The following is an 8,556-nucleotide window of genomic DNA, read 5'->3' on the forward strand; positions in this document are numbered from 1 at the left end:
ACACTTGCTATGTTTTAATTACTGGTAATTGACATAAAGAGCATTAAGTATGTGTTTTGTTGAGATTTCCTCCCCCCATCCTTAGAAAGCTGGAGAGAGAGCTAAAGATAAAAGAATAAGAATGAACGCCTTTGAGCTGTGGTGCTCGCAAAGTGTATTGAACATGGCAGGCAAGAGAACAAATAAGTCTGCATTGATGAGGGTGAAGCCAAATTTTTCTTTGGATGCAAGGATTTTGAAGCTCTGGCTCACAAAATCTGGGCACATTGTCAGGTGGGACCAGTCCTTGAGGAAGGACATCAAGCTTGGAAAAGTGGAGGGACAATGCAGGAGAGGAAGACCCTGAAAGAGATGGATTGACAATAACTGGGGTAATGGAGATAGATGTGTCAGTCAGTGAGTCAGGATCAGGACAGGGAAGGCTTCAGAGCGACTGTACAGAGTCACTATGAGTTATAGGCAACTTGATAGCACATCACTACATCAGTAGACCACATATTGGGGGTTTATTATTTTACATGCAGAATAATCAAAAGTGTTCGGGTATCCCTGTGTGCATGAAAATGTTTTCCAGTTGGATGAAAAGAAAGCCTTCACATTGGGAAAATAATTTGGCACTCTTGAGAAGGGTTTCATAATCGAAATGTAGAGAATATACAGGGCCTTCACAGAAAAAGAATGCTGATTCAATAACAAAATGGGCAAAAGACATAAAAAAATACTTCCAAAGGAAGACCTTTGGATGGCCAACAAGAAAAAAATGTTCAAAATTACAGGCAATTAGAGAAATTCAAATTAAGAGAGTAAGATACCATTTCACCCTAATAGAAATAGTAAAGTTTAGCAGGACAGCAGGTAATAAATTCTGGAGAGAATGAGGAAAGATTGGAGCTCTCATATTCTGCTGGTTGGATTCTAAAATAGTACAACCACTCTGGAAGACAATTTGGCATTTCCTCTAAAAGCTGAAAATAGAATAGAAATCTTGTATATCCCAGCTATTTTACTGCTAAGACTATCTATCTATATCTATCTATCTATCTATCTATCTATCTATCTATCTATCTATCTATCTATCTATCTATCTATCCTCTCCCTCTCTCTCTCTCTATCTCTATCTCTATCTCTCCCTCCAAGAAATTAGAACTGAGACTCAATGGAGATGTGTACACTGATGTTCATAGCAGTGTTATTCACAACAGCAAGAAAATGAAAACAGCCCAAAGGCCCATCAACAAACAAAAGGATTGAGAAACTGTGGTACATTCCCATAATGGAATACGATGCAGCACTAAGGAACAACAATGTAGTCAAATTCTATATGATGTGGAAGAGACAAGAGAACATTATGCTGAGTGAAGTAACTCAATCTCACAAGGAAAAATAAGAACATTGTTGTAAAAATAGATAACGGAGCAAGGTGTGTATAAATGCTCAAAGGGGGATGAGGAAATAAGTAATGTTACAGAAAAATGGGAAGGGTGGAAATCCCTAGGACAGCAGAATTTAGTGAGTAGATGTGGAGACATGAAGGAATAGGAAAGATTCAGTGGGGACTTGAGAAGACTGGGTAATAATCGTCATAGATCAGCAGTAATCACATATAATACAATGTATATGAATGCATGAAACACAATGTGAAGGTTTATAAATTTTAGAAAATATAATGTACATGAGTGAAGCACAAAGATTCTGAATTATTGTATGCAGATCAGTGGAATAATCAGAAAGAGAAAATTTGATTAGTACAATTACAGTACCTATTCAGGCTTTGCCATCATATAGTTGATAAAAACAAGCACACACCACCTTCAGAAATAATTATTGTCTTCTTAAAAGTTTTGAGGGGTGTTTGTTACTTTAAAAAACCCCAAAACTGTAGCATGTAGTGAAACCTATAATTAAACACCTAAGTTAAGGGGATTTAATGGGAATAATTAAAGAATACTGGAAGATTAGAGTTTTGGACATTTAAATTATATGTTAGAAATCTGTAGATATCTCTCTCATGTAACTGGACATTTTAAAAATTAAACTCAGACTCTAAGCCCTGAGACTTCATGCAGAATATTTTTTTCTTCACCTCCCCTTTTCTCTTACTCCTCAGGGCCATCTTTGCATCTTCTCCCGTAAGCCCACTTCCATTCCTGGCCAAATATCTTGTATCAGAACTTACTGTCTTTCCATGTAATTGTTTTGCTTTATTGCTGTATTCATTTTTCACAAACTTCCTTTAAGTTCTACCTCCGTGTGTACTTTATTCTTTCCCAGAGGCTACTTTCTTTTCTCCTTTTATGTATCTTCTCCTTTGCTTTTATTTTTGTAAAAAAAAAAAAAAAAAGATTTCTCTATTTGGAGAAAGGTGGAACTGTACTATATATGCTCAAAAGTTGGAAAATGGCTTTACTAATATCAGAAATCATACATTAGTTGTCAAATTAGCACTAGGTTCTCTAGGCAGAGAGATCATGAGACCATGAGACATCTTTCTGAGAATAGTGCGTATTGCAAGCATAAATTTAATGTGGTCTTGTTCTGAAAGCTCGTTCTTAGCATCAAGAGTTTAGAATTACACATTTTCTTGGACATTGAATCATTATACATAAAGCTCTCATTGCGTTTGATTTGGAACCTGCTCACAGTTGACTCTCCAGTAGGTTTTCAAAAACTAAGAGAGCTGTACAATGACTAGGGATAATAGAAGGAGAATTGATGCCTTGAGCTGTGGTATTGGAAAAGAGTACTGAATATACCATAGACTGTTAAGAAAATGAACGGGTTTGTCATGGAGAAGGTGAAGCCAGGCTGCTCCCTAGAGGCAAGGATTCTGAAGCTTTGTCTGACATACTTTGGACATGTTGCAAGGAGAGGACATTATGCTTTGGAGGTTGGAGGGACAGCACAGGAGAGGAAGACCCTCGATGAGATGGATTGATTCAGTGACCAAGATAATGGGGGTAGCTGTGTCAGAGATAGTGAGATTGACACAAGACAGGGCAGAGTTTAAGGCTGTTGTACATAGGGTCACTATGACTTGACAGCACATAAAAACAACAACAACAATGAAGCAAATAAGAGGAGATTGCCTGTAGTTTACTGTAGAACAGCTAGCAGTTTTGAACTGCTTTCTGATGGCTCACACCCTAGCCTACCAGAGACTAAGCTGTCCCTGAATCAGATCATGGCGTTTTGAATTACTTTTTATACGTGCATCTGTAAGTTGGACAATGAGTAAGAATGATGGAAGATAAATCAATGTCTTTGAGTTGTGGTGTTAAAAACCAGCATTGAATACCTCATGACTGCCAAATACAAACAAGTCTATCTTAGAAGATGTGCTTCCAGGGTGCTCTGTAGAGACAAGGATGGTGAAATGTCATCTCACATAGTATGCATGTTGTCAAAGGACAGGTTCTTGGTAAAAGACATCATGCTTGCAAAGATGGAGAGTCAGGAAAAGAGTGGAAGGCCTTTAACAAGTTGGATTGACACAGTGCTCAGTGTCTGTGGAAATGATCTTGAATGTATTGAGATCATGCATAATGCAGGCTAATGTAAGGTTCAAATCTGTTGTTCATTGGATTTCTATACGTTTCAATAGACTTGATGACATCTAAGAACAAATGTGTATGTGAACATTGCTGTTGTTTTATAATGTTAAGTTGGAATTGACTCACAGTTGACAATCCTGTGAGTTTTCAGAAACTATAAATTACAAAGAAAGCGATTGTCTATTTCCTTCCCACTATCAGCACAACTCCTTACACACTAGGCCACCACAGGAAGAAAATGAAAAGTTTCTTTACTAAAGCAAACTATTGACATATTTCAGCTAACAGATGCTGCCCTGGACGTGCTCACCAAGTTGTGCCAAGAAATCTGGAGAACAACAACTTGGCCAACTGACTAGAAGAGTTATGTTTGTTCCCATCCCAAAAAGGGTGACCCAACAGAGTGTGGGAACTATAGAACAATATCACTGATTTCACGTGCAAGCAAGATTCTACTGAAGATTATCCAAGGATGACTGGCACAGCACATCAGCAGAGAAATGCCAGAGGTCCAGGCTGGGTTTAAAAGGGGTCATGGTACTAGGGATATTGTTGCTGATGTTAGATGGATCTTAGCTGAAAGCAGGGAGTACTAGAGGAATGTCTATCTGTGTTTCATTGACTATGCAAAGGCATTTGACTGTGTGGATCATAAAACACTGTGGCTGACTCTGAGAAGAATGGGAATCCAAGAACACTTGATAGTTCTAATGCGAAACCTATACTCGGGCCAGGAGGCAGTCATCAGAACAGAGCACGGGAACACTGCATGGTTCAAAATTGGTAAGGGCATATGCCAAGAATGCATCCTATCTCCATACCTCCATACCTTTTCAACCTATATGCAGAACAGATTATCTGGGAGGCTGCGCTCTATGAGGAGAAATGTGGGGTCAAGATTGGTGGACGATCTATCAACAATCTGCCTTATGCAGACGACACAATCCTGCTTGCTGAAACTGAGGAGGACCTGAAGCATCTGCTGCAGAGGGTCGACTGCAGCCTCCAATATGGATTGAGGCTCAATGTCAAGAAGACAAAGATTCTCACCACTGGACCAATTGGCAGCATCAGGATGGATGGTGAAGAGACAGATTATTCACAGCTTTAGTTTGCTTGGCTCCAAGGTCAACACTCTTGGCACTAGCCAGGAAATTAAAAGGCGCATTGCCATGGGAAAGTCTGCTGTTAGGGACCTCTCCAAAGTACTGAAGAGCAACGGTGTCTCTCTGGAGACCAAGTTGCGTCTGATACAGGTCATGGTCTTTGCAATCACTTGTTATGCATCAGAGAGTTGGACAATGACCAAGGAGGATAGAAGGAGAATTGATGCCTTTGAGCTGTGGTGCTGGAGAAGAGTATTGAGAGTATCATGGACTGCTAGGAAAACAAACAGATTCACCCTGGAAAGTGTTAAACCGGGTGGCTCTTTGGAGGCAAGGATTCTGAGGCTCCATCTAACATACTTTGGACATGTTGTAAGAAGAGGCCAGTCCTTGGAGAAGGACATCATGCTGGGGAGGGTGGAGGGACAGCACAGGAGGGGAAGGCCCTCTACGAGGTGGATTGATTCGGTGCCTGGGGTTATCGGGATGGGATTGTCAGAGACAGTGTGATTGGCACAAGACAGAACATAGTTTAGGGTTGTTGTACATAGGGTTGCTATGAGTCGCAAGGGACTGGATGGCATATAACAACAACAACAACAACAAAGCAAACTATAGAAAAGTGGTAAGACTGTGTTGTTATTGTTGTCGTTGTTATGTGCCATCAGGTCGCCTGCGACTCATAGCGACCCTATGTACAAGAGCCCTAAATCGTGCTCTATCCTGTGCCAACCTCACTGACCACTCCAATCACTGAATCAATCCATGTCATTGAGAGTCTTCCTCTCGTGCGCTGTCCCTCCACTTTCCCAAACATGATGTCCCTCTCCAAGGACAGGTCCCTCTTTGCAACGTGCCCAAAATATACCAGACGAAGCTTCAGAAATCTTGACTCCAAGGAGCAGCCCAGCTTCACCCTCTCCAGGACAAATCTGTTTGTTCTTCTAGCAGTCCATGGTATATTCAACACTCTTCTCCAGCACTACAGGTCAAAGGCATTAATTCTATTTCTATCATCCCTAGCCACTGTCAGGCTCTCCGATGCATAACATGAAATTGTGAAGACGAGAGCCCAGATCAGGCACACCTTAGTCTCAAGCCTGATGTCATTTCTCTTCAGTACACTTGAGAGGTCCCTCACAGCTGACTTTCTAAAAGCAATTTGTCTCTTGATTTCCTGGCTGCTGGTACTGAGAGGGTTGACTGTGGAGCTGAGCAAACTAAAACTGTTAACTATCTCAATCTCGTCACCATCTATCACAATGCTGCCCCTTGGCCCAGTGGTGAGAATCTTTGTCTCCTTGATGTTGAGCTTCAATCCATATTGAAGCCTGTAGTCCTTGACCTGAAGCACTTGCTGCTTCCTCAGTTTCAGCAAGCAGGGTTGTGTCATCAGCATAACACATGTTGTTGACTCTTCCACCAATCCTGATTCTACATTCTTCCTCGTACAGCCCAGTCTCCTGGATGATCTGTTCTTCATACAGATTGAAAATGTATGGAGATAAAATACATCCCTGGTGGACCCTCTTTCCAATTTTGAACCATCCAGTGTCTCCTTGCTTTGTTCTGATGACTGCCTCCTGGTCCAAGTATATGTTTCACATAAGCACAATCAAATGTTCTGGGATTCCCATTCTTCTCAGAGTCAGCCACAGTGGCTTGTGATCCACACAGTCAATAGCCTTTGTAAAGTCAATGAAGCACAGATAGACACTCCTCTGGTACTACTTTCTGCTTTCTGCCACAATCCATCTGACATTTGCTATGATATCCCTAGTACCTCAGCCTCTTCTAAACCCAGGCTGCATGTCTGGCAGTTCTCTGTGGATGTGTTGCTCCAGTCATTTTTGGAAAGTTTTCAGCAGAAACTTGCTTGCATGTGATATTAATAATATTGTTTGATATCTGCACTCTTTTAGGTCACCTTTCTTTGAAATGGAAACAAATATTGATCTCTTCTAGTCAGTTGGCCAGCTGGCTGACCTCCAGATTTCTTGGCACAATGTAGCACATCCCGGACAGCATCTGTTTGTTAAAATATATCAACTGATATGCCATCAACTCCTGGAGCCGTGTTTTTTGCCAATTCTTTCAGAGCAGCTTGGACTTCTTCCTTTATCACTATAGGCTCTTGTTTCTCTTCATGGAATTTTTCTGTGTCAGCCGGTTCCTTCTGGTACAGGACTCTGTGTACTCTTCCCATCTTCTTTTAATGCTTCTTGGATCATTTAACACTCTACGTAAAGCATCCTTAAGTATTACTCCTCAGGGCTTGAATTTGTTTTTCAATTCCTTCAGCTTAAGAAATTCTGAGTGAGTTTGGCCCTTTTGATTTTCTGACGCCAGCTCTTTGCCCATTTCATTATAGTAGCTTGCTTTGTTTTCTAAAGCTGCCTTTTGAAATTTTCTGTCAGCTCTTTAATTTCTTGGTTTTTTCCTTTAGTTTTGGCTTCTTGGAACTCTAATGCAATATTCAGAGTCTCATCTGACATCCTTCTTGGTATTTTCTTCCTCTTCAGCCATTGTAAAGATCTTTTGCATTCTCCATGGACTATATTATTGATATTCTCCCACAGTTCATTTAATCTATGCTCATTGGTGCTCAAGGCCTCGAACGTATTCCTGAGATGGTTTTGAAATCTGAGTGGGACAGACTTAAGGTCAAATTTTGGTTCCTGCGGATTTGATTAAATTTTTATAATGGAAAAATTTAAAAGACCTGTAATTATTGATAGTCCTATCAAGTTCTGACTCTCACAGTTTTTATATTAGTGAAACATATTTGAGTTTTCCTTCTCTGGAAGGTTTATGTCTTACACATTTTCTAGCTTTCACAGCTTTTGTTGGACATTATTGTCTCTAGTTTGTTATTTCTGTACTGCTTTGTCTAAAATCTTTGTGACAACATTTTCCTTACCGTTTTATTGTCTTTGGTTCATTTAGAATCTATGCAAGTACAATAGTCAAGTCTAATATTTTTAGGTGTGGAAATGATTCAGTAAATAATGTCCACATTTCTAGAATGATGTCACTTATTACATGCTAAAAGAGCACAGAATATTTTTAGAGACATTTTTAGAACAAAAAGTTCTTGCTTTGGGAGCAAGCGTAATCATTCTCTTTCCTGTAATTCTCTTTCAAAAGAATCTCCCACTTTCCATCTAAATATAATGACACCTATCATACAGGTGTTTATAGCTGTTACATAAAAGGATACACTGAAGATTACTATGTTGTTGTTTTTTTACGTGTGTCGAGTCAAGTACGAGTCTATGAACAGCCAACCTAAACCCTGCCCTGTCCTGTGCCTTCCTTATCATCTCTAACATGCTCGTTGTTGAAGTCACACCGTCAATCCATCTCATTGGAGGTTTTCCTCTCCTTTGCTAATTGTCCATCTTCCCAAGCATGATGTCCTTTCTGAGGAATAGCCTCACTTAACTACATCTCCAAAGTATGAAACATGAAGCTTTACCATCTTGGTCTCTGAGAAGCACTCTGGCTGCACTCTCTCCAAAACATATCTGTTAGTTCTTTCTGGCAGTCCATGAGATGTTCAGTACTCTTCTGCAGCACCACAACTCCAAGGCAATTCCTCTTCTGTCCACCTTACTCATTGCCCAGCTTTGTGATACACAGTATTGATTGAGAAGACCATGACCTGATTCAGGCACAGTTTAATCTTCAAACTGTCATTCTTCCTCTTTAGAATTTTGGAAAGGTCCCTGACAGTAGACTTGTCTAATACAAATATGTTCTGGTTCTAGTGAAGGTAACCATGTTATTGTTGTTGTTACGTGCCGTCGAGTCGTTTGCGACTCACAGCGACCCTATGCACAACAGCCCTAAACCCTGCTCTATCCTGCGCCAACCACACTGCCTCTGACACACCCATC

The sequence above is a fragment of the Elephantulus edwardii genome, unplaced genomic scaffold, assembly GCF_000299155.1.
Source record: "Elephantulus edwardii isolate Elephantulus edwardi_28Jun2011 unplaced genomic scaffold, EleEdw1.0 scaffold00125, whole genome shotgun sequence".
In the NCBI taxonomy this organism is placed as follows: Eukaryota; Metazoa; Chordata; class Mammalia; order Macroscelidea; family Macroscelididae; genus Elephantulus; species Elephantulus edwardii.